Source organism: Melanostigma gelatinosum (genome assembly GCF_949748355.1).
Source record: "Melanostigma gelatinosum genome assembly, chromosome: 8".
NCBI lineage: Eukaryota > Metazoa > Chordata > Actinopteri > Perciformes > Zoarcidae > Melanostigma > Melanostigma gelatinosum.
Window position 1 is genome coordinate 10558491 of NC_136641.1, and position 25370 is coordinate 10583860.

The following is a 25370-nucleotide window of genomic DNA, read 5'->3' on the forward strand; positions in this document are numbered from 1 at the left end:
ATCCGTATCATGACCACATCCGCCAAACAACTTGCTGGATCACTTAGAAACATACAGACACACGGAGCCCACACAGTACTGAACCGTTGGTGATGAAGCATGTTGAATCATAATAGAAGGAGAAAGACACTGCGGCTGGGTGACACAGCCAGGGAGTGACTTTACCTCTGGACTGTGGCAGAGGGAGTGGCGTTGAAAGAAAGAGGAGGGTGTGAGAGCGTGTGTGTGTGTGTGTGTGTGTGTGCGTGCGACAGAGAGAGCTTTGCTTTCACGCCTTGCTGAGCAGTGAAAGAGTATCTGTCACAGAGAACAAGCCAAAGGAGAGAACAAGTAAAAGTTAGCCAAGAAAGACTGAGACGCGAGGAGAGGGACAGAGGGGGGAAGAAAGAAGAGATAGAGAAAGAGTTGGCTGAAAGCTGCTTCTGTCTTACGTCCCACCCCCTGGCTGTCTTCCCCTCCTCTCTGCCCGGCCGGGAGCGAGAGGAAAAAGAAAAGGAGTGCAGAGAGAGAGAGAGAGAGAGAGACACAGAGAGGGAGCTCAGCCACGCTCGCTCTTTAGCGCAGGACTTAGGAATTTCAGGACCTTTGGAGTTGTGCGCAAACACACACTGACACAAACACATGCTGCTTTTCTTGTGGTGATACAAACCTAAAAAGGACTCAGAGGAAGAGAGAATAAGACAGAAAGAGAGAATAAGACAGAAAGAGAGCGACTGAGAACATTAGAGGATAGCCCATTCCAGCCCTTTCCTGTGGACTATTTGACCATGATGGCACCTGCCAAGGGGGAGAGTGACTAGGAGGTGCTGAGGACTGAACCGGGACGCAGGCAGAGGAAGCTGCTGATGAAGGTGAGGTTTTAATTCTCTGACAGCATCTATGTCCATATGAGTACAGGTATTTATCAGACGTTTTAATTTAGTAAGTAATGAGGGAGGTGTGTTTGACTGATTTAGTGTAAATGTGAAAGTGAAATGTCTATGCTGTGCTGTTCTGTTACATTCATTTATTAAATGGCTCTTAATAGCAGAGCCAAAAAAGTGGGATGATTTCAGTTTCCTCAAGTTATACTGAAACTGGGGGAATACCCTGTGTGTTGTTGCTGGAATTACTCCGCTCTGGATGTGTGTTGCTGGTTTGGTTTGGTGTCATTAGGGTGATTTCCTTGAGCAATATGATAGCATGGCTGGACAGAGAGTCAACTGAGCTTGAATCAGGAAAGGGGAAAATGTGAGAGGAGTTTCCGTGTATGTGGGGGAATGTGTGTCTTGGATGTTTTATTTCCTGATGGTCCACCAGTGGAAGTGGGGGATTTAATAAGGGGAATTATTATCGCTTTTGCAGAGAATCTGTCTTTTTCAGTTGGCATTGGTTAGACGCACCGAAGTTATGTTTTCAGTCTGGGAACATAATAATAAGGTCTGCCTCCATAGTAAAGCCTTGAAATGGTAACAGTGTTTGCTTTTAAACGCTTTTTGTGCAACGCTCACAAGCACAATTACGCATTATATGAATTTTTAACAGACTATAAATCAGTGTTGGATAAAGAAACCAGTGGATATATAGAGGATTAGAAGTCTTTGGTCCTTTCACCTGTGGTTATTGTGTGCCTCATCCCCGCACTCCTCCCTCTACCCTCCATGCTGCCACACTGCCACTTTTGTTCCCTAATCTCATTTACTTCTGCCTTTTCCTGCAGGTTTCCATTGAAATCCCACAACTAATGACAGAGGCTTATCCCGTGCCACTCTGCCGTGCTCTCATCCTTTCTTCCACCCCTCTCCTTTCTCCTCTTCATCCTCTCTTTGACAATCCATCTGCTTTTTATAAAGCTTTAAATATCTGGTCTCTTTTATGCTATTTGTAGTATCAGCATCTTCTTTTTTTAGCCTTCACCAGCATGTTTTTGTGCATCAGTGGGTGTATACGTGTTTTGAAACTCGCAGGTGTGTATTTTGTCTGTCATCTCTCCTATTCAGTCTTGTAATCCCAGGTCTCACTGGTCTGTATAACCCCTTCACCCGAAACCCACTTCAACCCGCACAGTAACCCTTCCATTACCACACTGTTGAACCACAAATGAACCCCTTTACCTTGTGCAGTGAGGTGTGTTCTGGCTGCAGTGGATGGTCCAACAAGGTGTTGGATGATAGTTATCCTGTGCTGTGTTAATTGTGCTCTCGCACAAAGGTCTTTCATCTTGGTTGCTTTAATGGAAACCTCCACTTCACAGTGATCTTCAGCATACAGGAGGCCATTTTCTTGAACGTATGGCTTATTAGAGTTTTTACACATCAAAGTTGACAGGTCAACAAAAGTTGTTTAAAGACTTGTACAGCTCCAGAGGAGGCTGTGTAAAGTCTGATAAATGTCCTCAAGTGATGTCACTTGAGTCAGCGTGGCTTGGGTTTTAAGACTACAAGTTTGAAAATGATAAACATCATTGTGTGAAGTTTGAGAGAAGTGAGTTTACCAAACCTCTGTAGCTGCACCTCATCTCTGCTTCAGGCTACATTTGCAGCTACTAGCAAACCACACCCCAATCTGCTCCCGAACTGTGTTGTATTGTGGGTAATGAATGTGGCCGAAGGAATAAAAAAAGACAACATATTCTGCTGTGTTGTCCATTGTGTCAGTCTGACAATGTTATTGTCATGCAACACTAAATCAGTGGAGTACTTTACTGCTCATTGCATTCTTTTTTGATGGCTATTCTCTTGCTGTAGAATAAAAAAAGAACAATAAGTACAGGTAGGACATATAAGGAACCTCTTAAAACACAGTAAGATCCTCACACCATCAGGCCTGATTGAGATCCATGATGGATTGTACATGTAGTTAAGAATTAGGCTGAATATGTTCTGTAGGTAAGTAGCAAACTTGAATGACAACAAATTACAAACGTGAAAAAGAAATGGCAATGGTTTCATGATTTTTGAAGAGGCCAGCAGCTTACAAAACAAAGGTTTGATTAATAGGTGCCAGATTGGACATGAAAAGTTAGCACATCACTGTTTATGACTTGATAAACTCTTCCGTCATTAGCAGGAGCCCGAGGTTCAGGATGTTAACCTCACTTTTGAGAAGTTGTGCCGAAGAGAAATGTTTTAACAATTAAAAATGTGTTTGCGCTACTCTTTCGGACATTGTAAGCCCCTTCTTCCTTTCTACAGTGCTGCCTCGTGTGTTATGGGCACCAAATGAATAGAAAGCAATGTATCGTTATGGGCCAGTACTAAACTTATTTTTCCTCCGAATATCCAGCAACACAAGCGATCTGTGCACCTGCTCAAGCCCCAAGAGGTGTTTTGGCAACAATGCTAATTGGTTAGCTTTGGGAAAAGATTGTGGTTTGGGTTAAATTAAGAATGTTTGAAATGCTTGGTTAAATTAAGGCAAAAAAACTAACCAACTATGTTTGGGTTAAAATAAGTACAGAAGGATATTACTTAAGTATGAAGTTAAGTGACCAATAAATAAACGTTGACTCCTGTGTTATTTTACCCACCCATACATGACAACCTCCTCCATTAGTGGACATTAACTCTCTTTATACTACGTCATCTGTCCTAGTTCAGGATTATGTGGATTATTGATTATGTGGGTTGTATATGAATGCACAACGTTTCGTATGTATAGCTACAAACACAGTATGAGAACAGCCTGCAGTACTTTTATCTGGCATGTTCTTTCTGTAGATGTCACTCTTTGCATTGTCTGCTCTGGCATGGTGGCAAATGCTGCTCATGCAAATTCCCAGCTCTTCTTCTGTGTATTCCAAAAACACATCACTCCCTGTGTGTCAGAATATATTTTTCCTGGACAGACAGGCAGAGTGTTTAGAGCAGCAAATAAATCGCATTCCCTCTTCAAGTGTGTTCAGTCATTTGACAAGAGAGAGCAGTAAAGTGGTCATTTATTTAACCCAACAGCTCCTGTGGGTTCAAGGTGGGTCTGCTGATTGCCTGGTGATGAATTGATCACCAAGGTAACTTTATGGTTGAAATGGCTATACACTGATCCACTGCCACACCTTGAAACCCATTAACCCCCATTTCAACCCTTTCTCACTGGAAAAATCCATTAACCTTCCTCTTAACCCATTCCACAGCCTGAAATATCTACCTCGTCAGCAGAAAGTACAGGTACAAATGTTGAGATGTAGGACAGTGTGGTACCTATATGTACTGTACATGTACGTATATACCACAGGATCAATATATTCTCTTGGACTGTCAGTGTTGGTCTATTAGCTTTGTTTTGGTTGCCTATTTATCTTTTCAAGCTTCACGTGAATAAAGGGAAGAGTGTAGGAAAATAAGTTACAGCGAACTGAGAGAGAGCGAGACTGGGTAGCGATGCCGGTCCTTCTTTGTTTGAAATATTTAATGAGTGTCTATGCTCTCTTGAAATATTGACTTTTTCCCATACAGCCAGAGGGGACAGACGGTAGCGGAGGTTGTTCCCTCATTTAAATAAAAAGCAAAATGCTGTTCAGCATCAAACTTTCAGCAGTTTCTTTTATTTATTTATTTATTGTTTTATTTTACAATCCTTCTGATTAAGACTAAACATGATACTTGCCCTTGATTTGAAAGTTGCGGCTAATGAAGGGTACAAATGTAGTTGTGTGTGGGAGGGAAGGAGTTTTGTGTGTGTGTGTGTGTGTGTGTGTTACAGTATATGACATGTATAATGGCTATGTCTGCACAAATGTGTGTATATAGGTGTATGCAGCACTGGATTTGTGTATATACTGTCTTATTTATGTCCTATTTTTGTTAGAAATGTGTAGTTTTCACACTTCATGATCATGAGCACAGATGATAAGGATATGACATGATGCTCACACACATCAAAAAGGAATTTCCTGCAATATTTTGACACTTACCTGCTGAATCTAAATTTAAAGGATTTGATCTTGTTGCAAGGTCAGCTATAGAAGGTAAAGCAAAAACATATATATCAATAAAAATATTCTTGAATAAATAAATTATTAAGCTCCAGTAAATAATTGAACACAATGCTGCAAATCATTGAAATAAATTGACAGTTTTTACTATTTAAAGTAATAAACTATAAGTGCATGTGTGCATGTTTGTGTTACATTAGAAAGTGTTATTAAACCTTTAATGAAACATTTGTGCTGAAGTTTGTAATTCTTACATTCACAAATGTTACAATAACTATGCATGATACGTTTAAGCAATCATTTCCACCATTCAGGAGTTATAGGATAAGATAGCAGCTAATAGACCCCCTGTTTTAAAGGTGTCATTTGATACGTGCAGATAACCTCAACACATGGATGGATGGATAACAAAAGGGTTGAACATGAGGTCAGAGAAGAGTGTCTCTCAAATTCATCACCGTGTTAAAAAGGCAGGTAATGATGATACTCTAGCGTAGATAACATGGTGGAAAACACCTTAACTGATGTTAGGCATCATTTAAGGTGAAGCGGTTGAGAAAGGAAGAAAGAGGAAGCTGCACAAATGGCAGATTTTGTTGAGAGAACAAAGAAGTCGAAATTGGACGTTTTTGTCCAAACCTGATCGTCACAGCTTCTTAGCATACAAGTAGACTCGAGAATGTTTTGTTGAAGACATGTTTTACACGCTTGGTAAAAAGACAATGCGTCTTAATGTGCTAGACCGATTTTCTATTGTCATGAGGAAAGCAATAGGAGAGTAGACAATATTTATATTGCACCCAGATGTTACATATTAAGAAGCAGCAGTAGGTCTCATCAGTATAAAACCAAAAATCATTGATTTAAAAATGTTTTTGGTGAAAAGAAAATGTGGTACTTTATTGACCCATCTCCAGAACTCAGTTGAAGGTCTTAATCAATACCTCGTTGGCACAGTGTGAAATGCATACAATTGTGATTTAAATTAGGATATACCTGATCCAAGAATAAGTAAACAAATATCTGATAAACTAAAGAAAAAGGAAACACATTCCTCACAGTATCAGATCACCTGAGGCTCCATATAAGTGAACAGCTAAGTGATGGCGTCGGACTAGGAGGAAGAAGTGAATTCATTGATGGATCAGTAGCAAGATGTCATCAGATTAAACCAGAGACCCAAAACACGACAATGAGGTTGATTAGGGTTACGTATCAGGACAGATGTCGTAGATACTGGGATGGTTAATGGTAATGTGACTCTGTGTCATCAGATAAGATCTGCAGATCACTTAAACATGCTGATGGCCCGAAGCTGAAGAGAGGGCAGTTGATTTCAGTTCACTATGAGTGGGATGTTCACAATGAATGGATGGACGTGTAATGTTAAACTGATGGGTTGACTCGTTCGGGATTCAAGGATCATTTATTGTTATGATGCAACACAGGGATGCACAACGAAATTCAGTTGTAGCTCATTTGTAAAACAACACATGACATCTTATTTTTCTGCCACCGGACATCAGACAGCCAGCAGTCGGCTGGGTAGTGGAGTAGCCTTAGGTCCTAGCTGGGTTAGCTTAGCTTCCATCTCAGCTCTCCTCCCTCCCCTCCCTGGGGCAGTTTGGTGGCGTTTGTTCCGGCAGGTCTGGCTGGTTGGTCGGCCGTGGGCGGTGTTCGTCTCAAAGTCTGCTGCACTTACTCCCCACACTTCCTTTTCAGATGTTGGTGAATGTATGTCATTAGCGATAGATACGAAAAGAACAAATGAAGACAAAAATGTAGCAAAATTCTTGGGAGCTAAGAGCCGCAGCGTGTATATGCGCCATAGCAAAAAAAGACTTTGAAGTTTTGAAGTTTGAAGACTGTGAGGAAACATGTATATTGTTTCTCTTTAGTTTTTGTCTTTATACTCAAAAACTCAAGTTGATCTCGAACTAAAATTTGACAAAATGAGCAGAAACTGTCTCAAACTGTTCATGATCAATGTGGAGTTGCTGGCAATGCCACAGCAGCATAAACTGACCCATACTTTCCAAGTGTTTCAGCCAGTGTAACCTTGATAAAACCACAAAGATAAACAAACCTTTTGTTTGAAAAAAATCATTCAAACTGGCAGCTAAGAATAGAATAGAATCCGGGTCACCAGATTTGGAGGTATCCTCACATTTTAACTCCTGGAATTCCTATTCTTCCCACTGTGCAACGTCACCATTGCAATATTTAATATACTTGCAGTACAAAGCAGGAACAGTCTTGCAGGAGAAAGAGCAGGAACATGATTTCGTAGATGGGGCTCGGGCTGATTTCTTTTGGCAGACCACACTCTGTGCTTGACTTGGACAAGTCTCATTCCTTGTGTTCATACCGACTGCATTACCACACAGTCCTCTTCTGCAGATATATACAAGTGTACTTCTACTGTTAATAGGGTTGGGGTTTAACAGTATTGTATCATATCTGATTTTTTCCACATTCCTTAATTTATGGATTTTAAATAATTGAATGAATAAAAAGTTATATATAAATTGATGAATAAGAAGTGCAACTCAAATTTAGCTCATAGTTGGTTCTTAGGAGAACGTATGTTGTGCATTGCTCATTGATAGTAAAAAGCAGGAGAAGATTAACGTTTTGAGATCCATTAATAAATCGGGAGATTTTACCATTTCCACACCAGATCCAGAGAGGAACGGTAAGACCTTTTTCACAGCAGCCCTTTTGGCATTCCATTGCAGGGTAAACAAAGATGTAATTAATAACATTAATTATGGCCCTGTTCCATTTAGGAGGGCCAGGGTCATAATAGTGCATGCTGGATCACTGGAATGGCTGTGACACAACAGGACCATAATTCATAATTACACCTGTGTTGACCCTGCTATAACACGTCAAAATGGGTGCTGTGAAAAGGGCCTACTGGTTGGCAAACACCCACTCCATTTACAGTTTTGCAATGCTATGCAGATCAGTGTGAGGTTTCATGGTCCTGAGGATTTTTAGTATCCTGTGTCCTGTTCAGAGATATCTAACTCAACTAACACTAAAAACACATTAAGCGTTGAGCGTCATTGACACGTTTGGTCCAAAATGTAGGTATTATGTGGTATTATGTGGTATTAGTCAAACACCACACCATCAAATCTACACAAAGAGCATATTAAATATACCACCAGGATAATATGGGATTATTTCCATGCACAAGATTGTTAGAAGAAGCTCTGCTTCTCTCGAAAGATTTCTCCAATACTGTCTTTCCTTACCCTCCACTCCCCCTTCTTACACACACACACACACACACACACACACACACACACACACACACACACACACACACACACACACACACACACACACACACACACACACACACACACACACACACACACACACACACACACCCTTCCTGTCCTTCCTAATATCTTCTTCCCTCCTTGAATGTTCGGCTCTGGCCAGCGCTGTAGCAGAACAACCCCTCCTGTACCAGAGTGTCCTGAAATTGCACTCTCAATTCGTGTAGATATCGGCGTGTGTGTGAGCGTCAATTTGGACTCCGGGCCTGTCCTGTTCCATCACCTTGAGCGGTCATCATGTGGAATTAGAAGGGCTTTACACAGGAAGACAGGAAGACAGGAAAATAACGAGATTCTCTCCATCCCGTTCTCACACACACACACACACACACACACACACACACACACACACACACACACACACACACACACACACACACACACACACACACACACACACACACACACGTCCCAGAGGAGTGCTAGAGGGGCTTATGCAGGGGATTTTGCTGTTCTGCAGTGTGCCTGTCAGATAAGGGAGGAGGCGCAGGCCTGCCTGGTGACATGCTACTAAGCGCGTGCTGTACAGCCTCCTCTCCTTCCCGTTTCCTTTTTAAGCTGTCACTCAAGTCACCTGCCACCCTCTGCTGCCACTGGCGATGATACCACACACACAGGGACTGTCTAGTATTTAATTCGGGAACTAATAAACATACACACATACACAGCCATTCTTTTGTTCCGTTTTTTCTCCTTTTGACTCTCTCGCTCCTTTTTTATTCTCTTCACCTCGTCCCTCCACCTTCCTCAACAACCCCCAATTACGAATTGACCCCCCCCCCCTTTCCTCACCTCCTCCCTCCTTTCCTTAGACTACCTCCTCCTTTCCCTTCCTCTCCTTCACGAAGGCTCCCCACTTTTCTTTTCCCCCTGCTTTTTCTCCGTCTTTGACCCCCCTTACTCCGAACTTCTTCTCTTCTCACCACCTGTAATCCTGCTTACTGCTGCTTGGCAGCTGCTCCGGATCACAGAGAGTTATTGAAAGTCAAGAGAGGGAGAGCATTTTGAGTGAGCATTTATTGCAACAGTCTGTTTTTCAGCACTGCTGTTGTTACCTCAAAATGATTTTCATTATAACTTTTTTTAGTTTGATGCCAATGTTTGGCCGAGGCTAGCATGCATTGCCGGGAGTGATTTGGGGCATGAATGATTGATCTGGTTCGAGATGAGCTGCTTGGTGAGAGAATGGCATTTTGCCAGCACTTCCAGCCTCTAACCACCATCTCTCCATCTCCTGTTAAATTCTGCAGTACAGCTGCTGTTTGCTGCACCTATACACCAGCAGCCCTTCGGTTCCATTGTTTTTTATCCTTCCTTTCTTGTGTCCTCCTTAAAACCTTGCATCTGACTTGTGATGGTCTAAGAGACCTGGTCCAAAGTTCAAGTTCCCTCTGTCCATGTCTATGCTGGGATATAGTGCCCAGCCTGCGATGACATTGAATGAACAAATTGTTGCTCCTGCATCTTTCTTCTGCAGGTATTAACCACATATGGAAATGCTTCAACGTTCACCTTTTCTACTATCTTGCAGTCTATGTAATATCTTGCACAACACCCAGCAAGCCCCTGTTAGCCAGTTTCCATCCACATCCACCCACCCTCCCACGAAAACCCTCTTGCCTACGCCCTAGGCCTAGCCAGTCACCCACCACCTCCACCACCACCCTCTTTACCGACACCATCCCCCAGCCCTAGCCTCTTGGCAGCTCTTCCAGGCAGGCTAATTGACTCAGTCCCAGGAGGGGGGGATCATGCCACATTTCTAATTTGGCTTCCCCTCCTCCAGATAAAAGCTACATCTCTCTATTCTTCAACCCCCCCCCCCCTGCTTCAACCCCTCAGTCTCTATTCAACCTAGCCCTTTTCTATTTTTTGTCTTTTTGAATTTTCTACATTTTTTACAGTTTAGAATGAGTAACTTACATTTTCAAGTGTGTAAAAAACATGATTTTTAATGTATCTTTTGTACACCTTTTTTTTTTTTACAAATGATTGCCAGCCCCAAATACAGACATAATAGACAACTGAATACATGAAAGGACGGATATACAGGCACTCACAGAGCACTGCACCTCGCCTTGGCTCACCATGGGGCTCACCTTCAGAGAGCTCCATCTCCACCAGCCGCACCTGGGGACTACAATGGGCGTGTTTCAATGTGTGTGTGTGTGTGTGTGTGTGTGTGTGCGAGAGCACATGTGTGTCTATATACCGAGCCTCATCCCACTAACAAGCAGACAGACGATGAACAAAGACATTTTGTTATTGATTGTATCACTCTTCAGAATCAGAAGAAATAATATCAAAAGTCTTCAAACGTGCCCAGATTGAGAATTTGAGATTTTGCAGTTGTGTACAACAAACAGCATAACAAATGTTTTTGTGAACCTATAAAGGTGTGTATAGTGTTGATACTGCACATACCGTACATTTTTTCAGGTTTGAATGCATATGGTTATGACATGGCATATGCGTGTGTGTGTGTGTGTTTGTCTTTGTTCACACACACACACACACACGTGGTTATACACGCAGCAACACAGCACGGGTCAAGCATCCTGACAGATTCTGTGCAGGAAGCATGTTTGGTATGTGGCAGTAGCTGCGGCCATTAGTAAAATGGTATTTTCAGATGGACAGAGAAGGTATTTTAGCTGGAGGCTCGGGGTCGACTGGTCTTGTGGAAAAGACATTTGACACGTAGAGAGTTGCAACCTTCAGTACAGTGTGTGGAAAGATTTCAGGTCTGGTCTTCGTATTTGTAGAAGAGTGGAAAACGCATCCCTATTTTCAAATAACGAGTGAGACCCTTTTCCCTATACTCAGACAGATGTACAGATGAGGAACATTTTTTACATTAAATTTTTCCCAGATGTACCACAAAAATAATGGGCCCCAGATGGCTTTACCTTTTGATCCACCATTATGGTACAAAGTAGGTTTTGGACGTCAGTTAAATTTGAGGTTTCTAAATTCACCATCAGGTTGTGAATGGAAATGTGCACTTGACCACTTGTTGAGGCAGCTAAACTTGGTTAGGTTTGTCGAACATCATGGTTTGGTTTAAAAAAATTGTTACATTACTGAAGTTATACATTTAGTTAATTGTTAACGTAATATTAAAATTCAGACTTGTCTTTTGTTTCAAATGGGACAGAAACAGCTGTCCTCGCTGAAAGCCCTGTTTGTTTTACCCATCCATCCATCCACCCCGACCTCCCAACACAGACTTTCGCGGACTTTGATTAGTAAAATGTATTTGTGCTACGGCAAACGTCATACGACACGTTTACAAGAGCAAAAGCTTATCCAGGTATTTAAATGATGTGGCATGTTACTGTCCCCTCTGTCACAAGCCTTTTCTCTCCCTCTCATACCTTATATTGCTATAAAGGCTGGAAATGCATATCTCAAATGAGCGGCGAAGAACAAAAAAAAAACAACACTTTGAAGATGGATATAAATTCAAACCTGCTTTCATTGGCAGCAATGGAAAGTTACCATCCTCAAATATAAAGATGACAGTCTTTGATGTGACCAGAGATTATGAACTGCAACTATGGGGACAATTGGCTGGTGTCTTATGTTTGGGTGAAGGGGCTTCAAACAGATCAGTCTTTCATGCTTCAGACCCCATATGCTTATATACTGCTCACTGCATCCCTCATGAGCCATGGTTTTGTATGTATGTGTGTGTGTGTGTGTGTGTGTGTGTGTGTATATGTCCTTTGATGACCACCTAGAATGTGAATTCTGGTGTTGATTAAAAAAGGGAGAATCTGTTCTTGCACTGCATATATAGATTTGATTGTGCCCATATATACTACGCATGCATTTTAATGCATAATGTGGGACAAAAAACACTTGATTGATTACTTAAATGTTACCTGTGACCGCTGACTGTTGTAAGAGCACGAGATGAAAGGGAGAGAACATAAATTAGGAGGTGGTAGAGAATGAGGGAGGTGGAATTATCTTTGGATTAATGTGAAATGTGCAGCAGGAGGTCGTTTCTATGAGGTAATGACGGTGGACAGGCAAGTGTAATTCGAGCTACTGATCTAAGAAAAAACAAGTCACTTTACTCCATGTTTATATTTTTATTGTGTAGTCAATGAAGTTTGAGATCATGGTTCTGTCCTTTGTGCAAGCGCTGTGCAGAGAAAAAAACATCTTAATACCTGAAAAGCTTTGTGTGCATCTGTAGCTCTGTCTATCTTTTGACAGTAATGATGATCGATGAAAGGCTGAGACATAATGAGTGACCAGCATTCTGCACGGAGTTTAGTCTGTGTGCTGGAAATGTGGAGGAGAGAAAAGAGCAGGCCGTGACATGAGCAACAGTTGTTTTTAACCTACATACCTGCACACCTTCACTCAACACACAAAAACGATGTATAGCCCTTTATAGCTGCTTCAACTTTCATTTTAATTAATGGACGACGGGGAGGCTAGCACCGTCTGGCACATAGACATGAAGGATAATGGACAGCTTGTCCCATCCCTTACATAAACTCTTGTGTGTCAGTATAAAAAACATTTAAAGTGCATGAAAACCTCTCAATGAACATGTAAAATATGTGCATGCTTTTGTTTAAGTATTTTCCTTTTTTATCATTATTCATTTCATTGTGTAGATTTTGTTCCAAACTAATTTAGATACTTTGTAGTAATGTTTAATCGTATAAAATTAGTAACAAACAAAATCTAAATCTGCTTGTTCATCAGTCAGATGATTGTTGAATCATGACATTGTAATTTGTCATGGCTAAAAATGTCAGAGTTTAGCTCACAAGACCTTTCTAACCAACAATATTCAATGTTAGAAATAAATATATTACTAAATGAATACAATAACTTATTAACCCCGTAGGGACCAAGTTGTGTTTTCCTAGATTAACACACACACACACACACACACACACACACACACACACACACACACACACACACACACACACACACACACTTCTCAAACCCTGTCATCAGTCCTTCAGTCCTTCAGGGCTGCTGTGCTTCAGAGGAGGTTTAACAGCAGGACGTAGCTACACACTGACATGCTGATGCTCGCTTCCTGAACAGAGGGGGAAAAAAAAGTCAAGCAAAATGATTAGCCAAATAAGGGAGACCTCTCTGAAAACCAATGAACCATAGGGTGTAAAAGTAAAACCACTTCCATCCCATGCTGTGTGTTATGATCTCTCAGTGTGCGTTATGTGAGGTCCTGTCATCCATCCTCCATGAGCTCTGAGACTCTGTAAAGACTCTGTAAAGTTGTCAGTTCCTCTCTGCAAATCTGTCACCAAGATACATTGGGCTTGAAATTACATGGCAGTTCTTTAAAAAAATGTTTTTTTGTAGCCAAACTCTTTGGTACAAAACTTTTTTGAAGCCAAAATGTATAAATAAATGGGCATAATGACCGAGCAACCCTTCTACCGACTACAATCAGCAACATGATCAGTGACTGTCTGGGATTTGGTGGTTATAGTCAAAATGTAAACAAAGGCATTACTGAAATGACTGTTTAAAAAAATATGTGGATGTGTGCAATCGTCCAAAAAGTTCTTGTTACTGATGTGTCTTTTCTTTAGGAATACAACACAATTAAAGAACTGTGATTTGGAATTTGAAACCACTTTCTTAACACAAAATACCCCAAAATGCATTTTTTGGAGAGCTGCGTGATTATCTTCTATCTCAATCTGTGTGGTAACAAAAATATTAATTATTTTACAGCTTGACTCCAATACACCGACCTCCAAAGAGGGGATCAAAGGGGCTCAAGTTGTAGTAAAGTGGGTTTTATGATGTATAAATCTAAAAAAACAGAAAAGAAAAGAAAACAAGATGAGTTCTGGAAAACCAGTTCAGATTGAAATTCAGATTTAATTTAAACTGTAAACCTTGAATTAAGACTTAATCCCTGCTTGCCCCTGGCAGCAATGTACCGTTGAGCCTGTCAGTCAAAAACTGAACTCCATCCATAGAATGTGAGATCAATTATGGAGTATGAAAAGGAAAGGAAGTAAGGAGAGAACCCGCTGAATCCAACCCTGTTCTGTTTCTGGCTCCTCGTCCTCCTCTCCGCTCTTGCTCCCATCGTGACATGAAATAGTCATTAGGTGTCGTGGTAATTCCGCCCAGCCGTCTTTCCACATTAGCTAATGTGAATCAGAAACGTCTGGTGTGTGTGTGTGTGTGTGTGTGTGTGTGTGTACATCTACGTCAGATGATTCGCCTGACAAGGTTTTCTGTTCTACGGTCGACAGGTGCTAAATAATGAAAGCACAGAGAACAAGTACGAGGAGCGGGAAAGACAGGACAGCAGTACATGAAGAAGACAGAAGAGAGGCAAGAAAAGAAGGAAGGAAAACAAGTGGGATGAAGAAACGCAGGAAAGACGAGGAAAGAACTGATTAAGCGAAAAGTGCAGTTTGTTCAACTCTGAAACTCTAAACATCACTTTCTCCTCAGAATGCCCTTCCTTCGTTTCGGTTATATCACACTCTCCTCTCAGCTGCTGCTGCTGCAGAGCAGTGCCAAGCAGGAGAGCTCTTCTCATTATGGAACGGAGGTTTGGAGACGGGGAGCGAAAAAGCAGCGCTGTGGTGGTTTGTTGCTGTTGTGTGTCTTGTGTATGAATAAGGTAATTTCCCACTTTTGAAACAAGAACTCCTGCAACAAAGCGAGAGCGACAGAGGAGGGGTGGTGTGGAGACAGACACAAAAGAGAGAAAGACATCACAAGGTGACATCTGAAGTCAGGTTTCTGTGACAGTCGCCTCTCTGTCTGTATTGTGTGTGTGTGTGTGTGTGTGTGTGTGTGTGTGTGTAACGGATCAGTATCTTTTTAATGCATGACTTACAGTCACATGAATCTGTGCATACTTTCACCAGACTTTCCCTTCATTTTTAAAAGTTATATTCAAACTGTATCTAAATAAAAGAGTGCACGTCATTTTACTCAGCAATAAACTGAGTGTATAATAACAGCGTGTCAACAGAATGTGTCAGCTTTCTGCCAGTGTTGCATTGATTCACCCAGATCTGAGACAGCTGTACTCTGTGGCCCCTCGGTAACTCTATACATCGCACACACACACATACACACACACACACACACACACACACTACGAGGCACACACCTGGGCAAAGTGAATCCTACCCCAAGGGCAGCTTTCAGGAGGACAGCTGTCAGCAGAGAAGGAGGCCAAGATAAACTACAGGAAGAGCTAAACGTTACAGAGACACGAAGCTATCACACTGCAGCGCTACTGTGCGACGGTTGATCAGAGCTGTCCGCTGGGTGTAGCATGAGTACATCACACTGTTGATTGAAGATGCTGACACTTTTCTTAAAATCAGTGAATCTTTATTGCATGACCTTTGAGACATTATCATAAAAAACCACGACCGACAGCCACGTCACACAAGGAAAATACTTTTGTTAGACGCCAGCACACACAAAGCAACATACAAATAAACATACTACCTGCTGTCTTCCCTGTGCCTTTTGATGACCTTGCTGTGTTCGGAGAGTTTCATGAATTAGTTGGACTAGACCTGGAAATACAACAAACAATATTTCATCGAGTCATTTTTTTGGTGTCCTGAGCTGAGAGTGCAGGTTGGCCAGGAAAAGCACCAAGAGATGGAGTCCTATGAAGTTCGCAGTGGAGCACTGTGCAAACAGAATGACTGGTATGTGTATGTGTCTACAGTGTGTACGTGTGTGTGTGTGTGTGTGTGTGTGTGTGTGTGTGTGTGTGTGTGTGTGTGTGCGTTTGTCCTATTGGACGGTTGAGTAGGCTGGGCATCGAGGCAATTCAAAGAATTCCTGACTGCATTCTTTCTTTCATGAAAAACTCATACACCCCGATGTTGTTCTGGTCCCGTCTCTCTGCATGGTTTCTCATTCACACGTTCACATGCACTCCTCTCTTCTCTTGGCCAATTAGACTCATCAGTCAGTCTCATGATCTGGTTCTCTGTCTCACACTCGGTGTATTTAGCTTGTTTAAGTCTCTAGTTCTTTACTTTTTGACAGAGAGAGCGAGGGGGGGGGAGGCGAGAGTAGACGTGACACCCAATATCCTCTAATCCGTTCCCCTGTGTGTGTGTGTGTGTGTGTGTGTGTGTGTGTGTGTGAATCCTCTCCCTGTGACAGCGCCACACACAGTGAAGCTTATTACCTTCTTGCTGCTTACCTCTCTGAGTGTGTGTTGTACTCTTAAGTGACTGTTGCTCATATGCATCTTTCTTTAGTGGTTGAGTGTGTGAGTGTGTGTGTGTGTGTGTGTGCGCACTGCAACAAGCTGGGGATTTCAGAGCCCTTCACATTGAATGACTATGGTGACTTTATCTTTCAAACACATGCACAATATGGCCGCCACATTGCAACATTCGTTGCAGTATGAATATTCCTGTATACCCAACACTGACTGATCATTTTAGAGGCTTCCATTTTTTTGTCTAATTCACAAAACTCCTGCGTCAAACCTCTCTTGGCTGCAACTTTCGTGTCTCACTGCAAGACTTCAGGCGTGTAGACACTTATGGAAATGAATTGAGCTGAGGATAAGGGGATTTGTTACCAATCCCATCTGTCATCTTCCTAAGTGGTCTCAAATCCTGGTTTGCGCTGTTGGATTATATGCTGGTTCCTCTGAGAGGATGATGAGCTACAGTGGGGCCGAAGCCATTTACAGGTACAGGATTCACTCCACATCGGGCTCCACAGCCTAAAGGAATTGTCTGGAGAAATTAGTTTTATGAGTTAGTTTTTTTTGCATACTGTAGATTAGTTTTAAAGTGCAGCAGCTGCTCATGGGGAAACTGCAGGGCAGATGCAAAATAAATACATACAGACCGTTTAACATGGCCAGCATTGTTAGCTGCTCCATCTAATGAACTCAATTTACTTGAGTTTAATCAAAGGTATACTCAGAACATATTATTTTGCCACAAGCTGAATGTTGCACATTTGCCAGTCGCAGTGTTGCTTCAAATTCAGTTGAAGCAGAGACAGTTGAATATTTGATCCTAATCCCTGGGTCAGATCTCACGCGGTGTAACTTCTCAGAAGGCGACAATACGTCAAACATGTTGTCACTTAAGGAAATGAAGTGAGCCAAAGCTGCCTTGGATTTGTAGTCAATCCCAGTTGTCATCTTCTTACGTACCTTCAAATCCAAATCTGTTGATCCTCGCTGAAGCAATTACATTTGACTGCTGTAGTGAATGAAGGACCATGATTTTATTGTCGGTGTAGTTTTTGCAGTTGAGGAGAGTAAATCATGTTTTAATACATGCTTACAACTGCTCCACCTTTTTGGCTCCAACCCTAAAAGAAATTCTTTACTAACAAATACACTCTCGTAGAATCTATTGAAAGGTGAACAGACAGTGAAGTACTGCCTGACTGTAGCAAATGCAGGCAGTGCATAGACTACCTTGCTTCATTATGAAAGGGTTATGGATTATGATAAACTATTATTTCACATTAGAATGACGAGTGTGCACTGTTTTTCACATTTAGTGAAAAGCTCAATTACAAATAGAGATTGTTGCAGCAAGGGTTTGTTTGTTTGTTTTTTAACAGAATGTCATACTGTGGTATTGTATGCCCCCAAAAATACCAACCAGTATGTGCTATTTGATTGTGCTATATATTCATACAATCATTCTGGACTACATGTTTTTTTTTTTACATTTTAATTAATTTTGCAATATTGTGCTGATAGATTGGGCAGAGAAAGACTCATGGAGCGGAAATATCAGGAGAATTCTCAAGAGGGGTGTGTTGTGTTCTCACACACACATTTCACAATGTGTGTCTATACTGTGGCACTTGTGGCCACAGTTGACCTGCAGTTTGCCTACAAAGGCTTGCTCTCATTGTTCGCATTCCTCATGGCGACCAAAGGGATAGTTGGGCTACGTTATAGCCTATAGCTGTCCCATTTGGTTTCAATGAGGAATCTTGATAATCTTTACATGAAACATGAGAACAAATGGAAATATTTTTGATGTTTCCCTCACAGAAGTTTGCTGGCACAGAACGGGGAGTGCCTCTCTAACCTTTTGACCCATTCCCTTACCTCCCAATAACACTTTCTCTCTCTGCTAAACATTATAACTCTCTCATTTACCACATCATGCCAATGGAAATTACAGAAAATGTAGCTGCTTCTGTCTTCCTGGTGTTTTCAGGTTTCGCTCAAATGTCTGGCAACATGATGGAAACACATACCAGTCTTTTTTGTCTTTTCTTCAGAGCTTTCCTTTGGCAAAGGGACAGTGGTATCTGTTCTAATCTATCCTCACCAGTGCCTGATACGCCCCAAATCAGGGACATAAGCCATAGTGAGACCGAACTGGCAGACTGTGGTGGCTAATTGGCTCATTAAGTCTATGAAGCCCCAATCAAAGAGCCAGTTAGCATGGCACACATGCATTTGACATGGCCAATTAGCAGCAGTGTTCAGGCTGAACTCGTTAAGTATGAACTCGTTAAGTGTGTTAATTAATTAGGCAGGGTGAATGGTGTACCACTCCCACTGCTCTGTCTGCCTGAGATTTACATACTGAGGCCTCTGTGTTCTTGTATTTCTATAAATAATAATGCAAAATGTAGGATTCCGATTTGTGTAAATAAATACAGCATATTCAGCGTATTATTAAATATCTTTGTGCATTGAGTGTTAGTCTGATGAGCTACTGATCTGCTCTAACACTGTATTAATGTTAGAGACTCAACACAAAGTAGGATCTTTTATGTGATCTCCATCTTCTGTAATCTGAGCTGAAAGCTAGTTGAAGAACAACCGTGGCATAACATTAGTATTTACTTCATATGCAGTAAAGGAAATCTGTTTTAGTACAATTTTATCATGACCAGACAGACAGACAGGTGCAGGTTTCTGGTTTGTGAGTCTCTTTGTGAACTGCTCATGTGTAGACCTGAGAGAAATAAGTGTGCAACCGTGGTCCGCTAGTTTTAAAGATGAGGTGGTCACCAGAGCAGTTCAGCCATACCAGGTCATGTTGTGGTTTGTCCTCTCTGTGCTTGGCACCGAGTGTTTAGGATAAATACTGCATTGGTCTTATGGTCATCCAGGAACAAAACATAACTGGATAATAAGCGAGAGAAATATGCTTGTGTGAATCTATATGCATTTTTGAGAAACCTTTGTGCTGACTTTCTTTTTTAAAGATAAACTCTGGTATGTTGGCAACGTCTTTTTACAGGCGCTCAATGCTGTGGTGTTTTAACACTTTCCACAAATCATTTGTCATACACCTGTGTAGACGATGCTGTCATACCTCTTCACTGAAAAACCACCAGACTACTAGTAACCGGTACGCCACTGCACCGTATTCATTGCTTATCATGATGCTACAATTTCCAATTGTGTTTACTTTAATAGTGTGACAATGTGTGACATTTTCACTCGCCAGTAAAAAACAATAAACTGTGAGTCTCACAGGTAAAGTCTTGACTGGTAAAAGCTGCCATGAACATTATAGTTTCTGTTATACAGTTTATACCAGTTGGTGATAGAAAGTAGGAATCCAGACATTTACAATATACAGTAAAATGTCACAGATCGTTACTGTAACTGATGTAGAGATGTTCCGAGGGGGATTCTGGCATTTGACAGCAGGATGGCAGAGGAATGAGAAGTGTTGTCAGGAGGGAAGAAATGAAATGGAGTATGAGTATTGTTCTTTCCTCAGTTATTCCTCTGGGGCCTTCCTCGCTCTTCTCTTTTCTTCACTTCTTTCCCTCCTGGTTTTATTATCCTCTTCTCTCTGTCTCGTCTTCCACATCTTTGTTGCCTCCCGTCTCTGTCTACAGTGCACACTGTGTTAACTGTGTCTGGCCTACATGCTCAGCTTCTTGTTGAAACACACTCTCCAGCGAGTATTGGTAGCTTCATTAAATTACCCATCAGCCACTACAACACAGGCATGAGTAATCAAATTACAGAGAAAAGCATGGATATGGAAATAGTTACAGTATACAGTGGCCTTCAACTGAGAGAAGTGACGCTCACTCTTTAGAAATGATTGATTGCACCAATTCAAAAATAATTACATTACAAACTATGATTCAAAGGTGCTTTACTTTATTGTCATGGTAGTCATCATTTTTGACACAATTGTGGTACAAAAAGACTTTGATGAATATATCAATAGATGACGATGAATTAAGACCACAAGGAAAATAATAAAGCTTGTTTGCTCTCTCTGAATATCCAACTAATTGGATTCAGATTAGCCTTCACATATAAAGCACAATCAGCTGAGCTGCGCCATGCCTCATATGAGTTATTGTCTACATATGATCTGCCTCACTTGTTGCCTTTAAAACACATCGCAGTCTAAGTAAAACCAGAGAAGGAGTCACAAAATCAGAGACTTATTTGAGCTGAATTACTGTGAAATCTTTCCATCCAATGTTGATTTCCCGAACAGATCTCTGCTGCAGGTGCGGTTTGTTTATCCAGCTTTAGACAGAGTGCAGATAATACCGGCTGTGAGCAGAACTTATGGTGTTTGATGTGTTTCCCATCTGATGGATTGACTGGATTTGCTGGCAGGAAGCTACAGTAGGGGAAATGCGTAGCAAAGAGAAGAACAAAATAATTGACCGCAATGGGTACAAGCTGCCTTCGCAGTTAGTTTAATTTAGGCATATTTTATTTCGTATTATTTTATTATCTGTTTTAGTGGAAAATAAATGCGAAGGAGGTGACAAAGGTCATGGAGGATGGGAAGTTGATGAATCAGGACAGAGGAAAATCATGGAGGTGAAGAGGAAAGAAATACAATGAAGGGAAGGAATGGGATAATTCACGAAGAAGAGGTGATGAAGGAAGATGAAATTAATTAGGAGTTGTAATAGGAAAAAAATGACCAAGATGAGGAAGGGAGGCAATCCCTTTCAGAGCTTCTCCAAATGGCATCATGCTCCTGTGGTTGTGGACTGCTGCCAAACTGTGTGTGTGTGTGTGTGTGTGTGTGTGTGTATGGCCTCCCTGACCAACTTATTCAAAATTTTGCTCCCTCATTCTTTCCTCTAACCAGTGAAGTCCTGTCCACATATTTACAATGTTGAAAGGCACCACCTACTTTACAATCCTTCCTCAAACACATGGCAAGGGAAGGAGTTTGCTGCCGTGTGGCTCCGCTAACCGACATGCTGTCGGGTTCAATGTGGTGCCTTGACATGCATCTGTCTTACATCAGGAGTCAACCCATTGTGTGTTGTTCTTGCTACAGATACACCCATGAGATGGAAGAAGGGATGGGAAAAAAAGAATGTACACGCTAACATGCTAACATACTTTTTCAGTGTTTATAGGCCACTCTACCAGCCAAACCACTTGTTTGTCTGCTGCCATACCGAATGTAAACTCTTATGCATTAAATAAACATTCAAATCACATAATGAATGAATGAATGAATGAATTTTATTTATATAGCGCTTTTCACAGACAGTACTATCACAAAGTGCTTAACAGAGCAGACATTTAAAAGCATAAAAACACAATGTGACCCTACGGTCAATAAATTACATACACAGAGTGAATAAAAAATGTTAAAGAATAAAATTAAAATAAAAATAAAAATGTAAAACAAATGTTAAGAGCAGGTCTAGGACATGGGTTTACTTTTACACAAACGCCAGCCTAAACAGGTGGGTTTTTAGCTGGCTTTTAAAAGTATCCACAGTATCTGCGAGGCGTAGAGTTGCAGGCAGAGCATTCCAGAGCCTCGGAGCCACTGCCTCAAAAGCTCGGTCACCACGGGTCTTAAATCGTGTGCGTGGGACTGACAGAAGACCTAGAGCATTTGACCTGAGAGTGCGGGCGGGTGAATAGGGGCGAAGTAGATCAGCTACATAAGTCGGAGCCTGACCGTGAAGTGCTCTGTAAGTGATGGTGAGAATTTTGAAGTGTATCCGAGATGCTACAGGAAGCCAGTGGAGAGATCGGAGTACGGGGGTGATGTGAGACCGTCGGTTTGTCCTGGTGAGTAATCTGGCGGCAGCATTTTGGATGACCTGCAGACGGTTAAGAGCAGATACACTGAGTGATGTAAAAAGTGAGTTGCAGTAGTCAATGCGAGAGGAGATAAATGTGTGTATGATCATTTCTAATTCAGGCGTTGATAATACAGATCTCAGTTTACTGATATTTCTTAGATGGAAGAAACATGACCTGGACAGCTGCTTAACATGAGGGTCAAATGACATGGAGCGATCAAAGAAAATCCCAAGATTGCGCAGGTTGCAATGGGAAGCAGAAGAGAGAGGACTAATAATCTGCCTGATCATGGGGACAAACTCCTCTGGAGCAATAACTAGGACCTCCGTCTTAGAGTCGTTGAGTTGCAGGCAGTTTTCTGCCATCCAGTCTCTGATGGCATTGACACAGTCCAGGAGCCTAGTTAATGTGAATGCCTCGCTGGGTTTGAATGACAGATGGAGTTGGATGTCATCTGCATATAAGTGATAGGACACATTATAGCTTTTTATGATCGGCCCCAAAGGTAACAGATAAAGTGAAAATAACAGAGGCCCCAGAACCGAGCCCTGCGGTACACCACAAGACAGTGGAGAGGTAACAGACACAAAAGCACCCACAGAGACATTGAAACTTCTGTCACTGAGGTAAGATGTAAACCAGTCTAACGCTATGCCAGTTATGCCCACCCAATCACGTAGCCTCTTAATCAGGATGTCATGGTCTACAGTGTCAAATGCAGAACTGAGATCCAGAAGAACTAACACAGAGCAGTCACCTGCATCAGCACACATGAGAATGTCATTTGAAACCCTCAGGAGAGCGGTTTCAGTAGAGTGTTGCTTACGAAACCCAGACTGGAACTTGTCGTACATATTGTGCCTCTCCAGTGCAGCAGTAAGTTGTTTGGCCACCACTTTCTCTAAAAGTTTGGACAGGAAAGGCAGTTTTGATATGGGCCTGTAGTTCATGGGCAAAGCTGGATCTAAGTTAGGTTTTTTTAATATGGGCTGGATAGTGGCATGTTTGAAATAGGAAGGGACAATTCCTGTATACAATGAGGAATTGACAATAGATGTTACTGCAGGGCCAATAGTTAACAGAACGTTCTTAAATAGAGAGGATGGAATTATATCCAGAGGGCAAGTTGATGGCTTTGTATTGTTAATTAAGTCCATCAGGTCTTGAAGGCTGATAGGCTGGAAAGAGCCCATAACAGCAGGAGATTGCGAGGAGCTACAAGTAGCCGAACAGATCCCAGGCCGAATGCCAGACCTAATACCTGTTACCTTATCATTAAAATAGATCAGGAATTTGTTGCAATCGTCAACAGAATAGCATGGTACAGTGGCGACAGGTGGTGAAACAATTCCTCTAATTGTGTCAAACAGAATCTTGGGATTTTTCTTTGAAGAAGAGATTAGGTTGGCAAAATAAGCAGTTCTAGCTTCCTTTACTGTGGTATTAAAAGAAACTCTGAGGTCTTTGAGATATAAACGATGCACTTCTAGCCCAGTAGCTTTCCAGAGTCGCTCTGCCCTGCGACACTTCTGTCTCACGCTGCACACAGCTTCTGTCATCCACGGAGTAGTGTTATAGGCAGCCCGTGTCCTTTCCTTAAGAGGTGCCACTTTATCCAGCAAAGTGGTGCAATGTTCATTAAAGGACTGTATCAAGTGTTCAACATCATTGAGATTTGTGTAAAAGTCACAGCAGAAGTGCATCGAGAACTGATCAGCTGTACTCTGAGTAATAATGCGTGAGTGGAATGTTTGTTTCAGACACAAGGGGTCAGCATTGACAGAAAGATCAAAGAAAATACATTTATGGTCACTGATCAATAGGTCCTCACAACGGGTATTATCAATATCAAGACCCAGAGAAAACACAAGGTCCAAGGTGTGACCACCCCTGTGAGTGGCGCCAGAAACATGTTGCGTGAAATTAAAAGATTCAGTAATATTGAGAAACTCAGTAGCTATACAGTCTGTGGTATCATTGACATGCAGATTAAAATCACCAACCAGAAGCACTTTGTCTAGCTTGATAATAGAGGTCAGAAAGTCTGTGAATTCTGATAAAAACTGACCTGCAGGACCTGGAGGTCGGTAAATTAAAAAACAGTAAAACGGCTTTTGCCGGCCCACTTTAGTCAGCTGTAGTTCAAAAGTAGCATAGGATTCTGTGCTCCCCAAGTGGCAGGAAAACTGATTCTTCCAGACCACGGCGAGGCCTCCACCGCGGCCTGTCAGACGCGGTGTCCCAACATAAGAACAGTCCACAGGGCAGAGTTCATTGAAATGGATGCATTCCATATTCTGTTGCCAGGTCTCGGTCAGAAATAAAAAAGCCAAATTATGACTTGTGAACAAGTCATTTAAAATGTGAGCCTTGTTTGTTATAGAGCGTGCATTAATCAAACACATTTTGATGGGGGAAGACACTGTGTCGTCATCAGCACAGGAAGCTTTGGGGGTATGTGCAATAGGACGGATCACTCGTGCAGCACCTCGAAACCGACCATAACTAGGGCGCGAGCGCGAGTCTGTGATTCTCACGGGAATGTTCATGGGTCGTGGAGTGGAAGTTACGTTAGAGGCTGGAGATCCTCCATTCCGCCTGGGGGAGCTGGTGTTGCTTGTAGGGGATGAATGCGGCTGATGAATTATCGTAGAGGAAGAGTGACAGCGGACAGGGGATCCAGGTGTAAACAGTCAATCATGTTGAGAACTTGATGACAAAAAAAAAGAAAAACAAAGACCTGACCAAGGAAAATAAGCATGCAGCATGACTTTGCATCACATGAATATTTTGCAGTGAAAAGAAGAACTACATCATGTTGGCTCGTTATTTATGTATTCAAAATCACAATTATTCTTCTGAGTGCTCTGGCCAACTTTGGTAAACCACAGGCAATGTTCTTTCAATACCCTAATATACGCTTACTTCAGCCCAGCTAGGGTTGTATGAGGTTGCATGCAACACACACATGCTCACAAGCACGCACACCGCTGGTCACTGGCAACTCCAGATTGGTCGTGTATCTGATAATAAGAGCTGCTGGAACACA

The 25370-nt window shown here is 41.9% G+C and overlaps 1 protein-coding gene across 1 annotated transcript in view; it reads left to right on the top strand.

The window, feature by feature from the left end:
- The first annotated feature begins 639 nt into the window (after window positions 1–639).
- Window positions 640–25370, top strand: part of sema3b (sema domain, immunoglobulin domain (Ig), short basic domain, secreted, (semaphorin) 3B) — a 70764-nt gene continuing 46033 nt past the window's right edge. Inside the window, exon 1 of the mRNA XM_079273511.1 lies at window positions 640–851. The gene's annotated coding sequence lies outside the window, so the exon portion shown is untranslated. The remainder of the gene's footprint in view (window positions 852–25370) is intronic.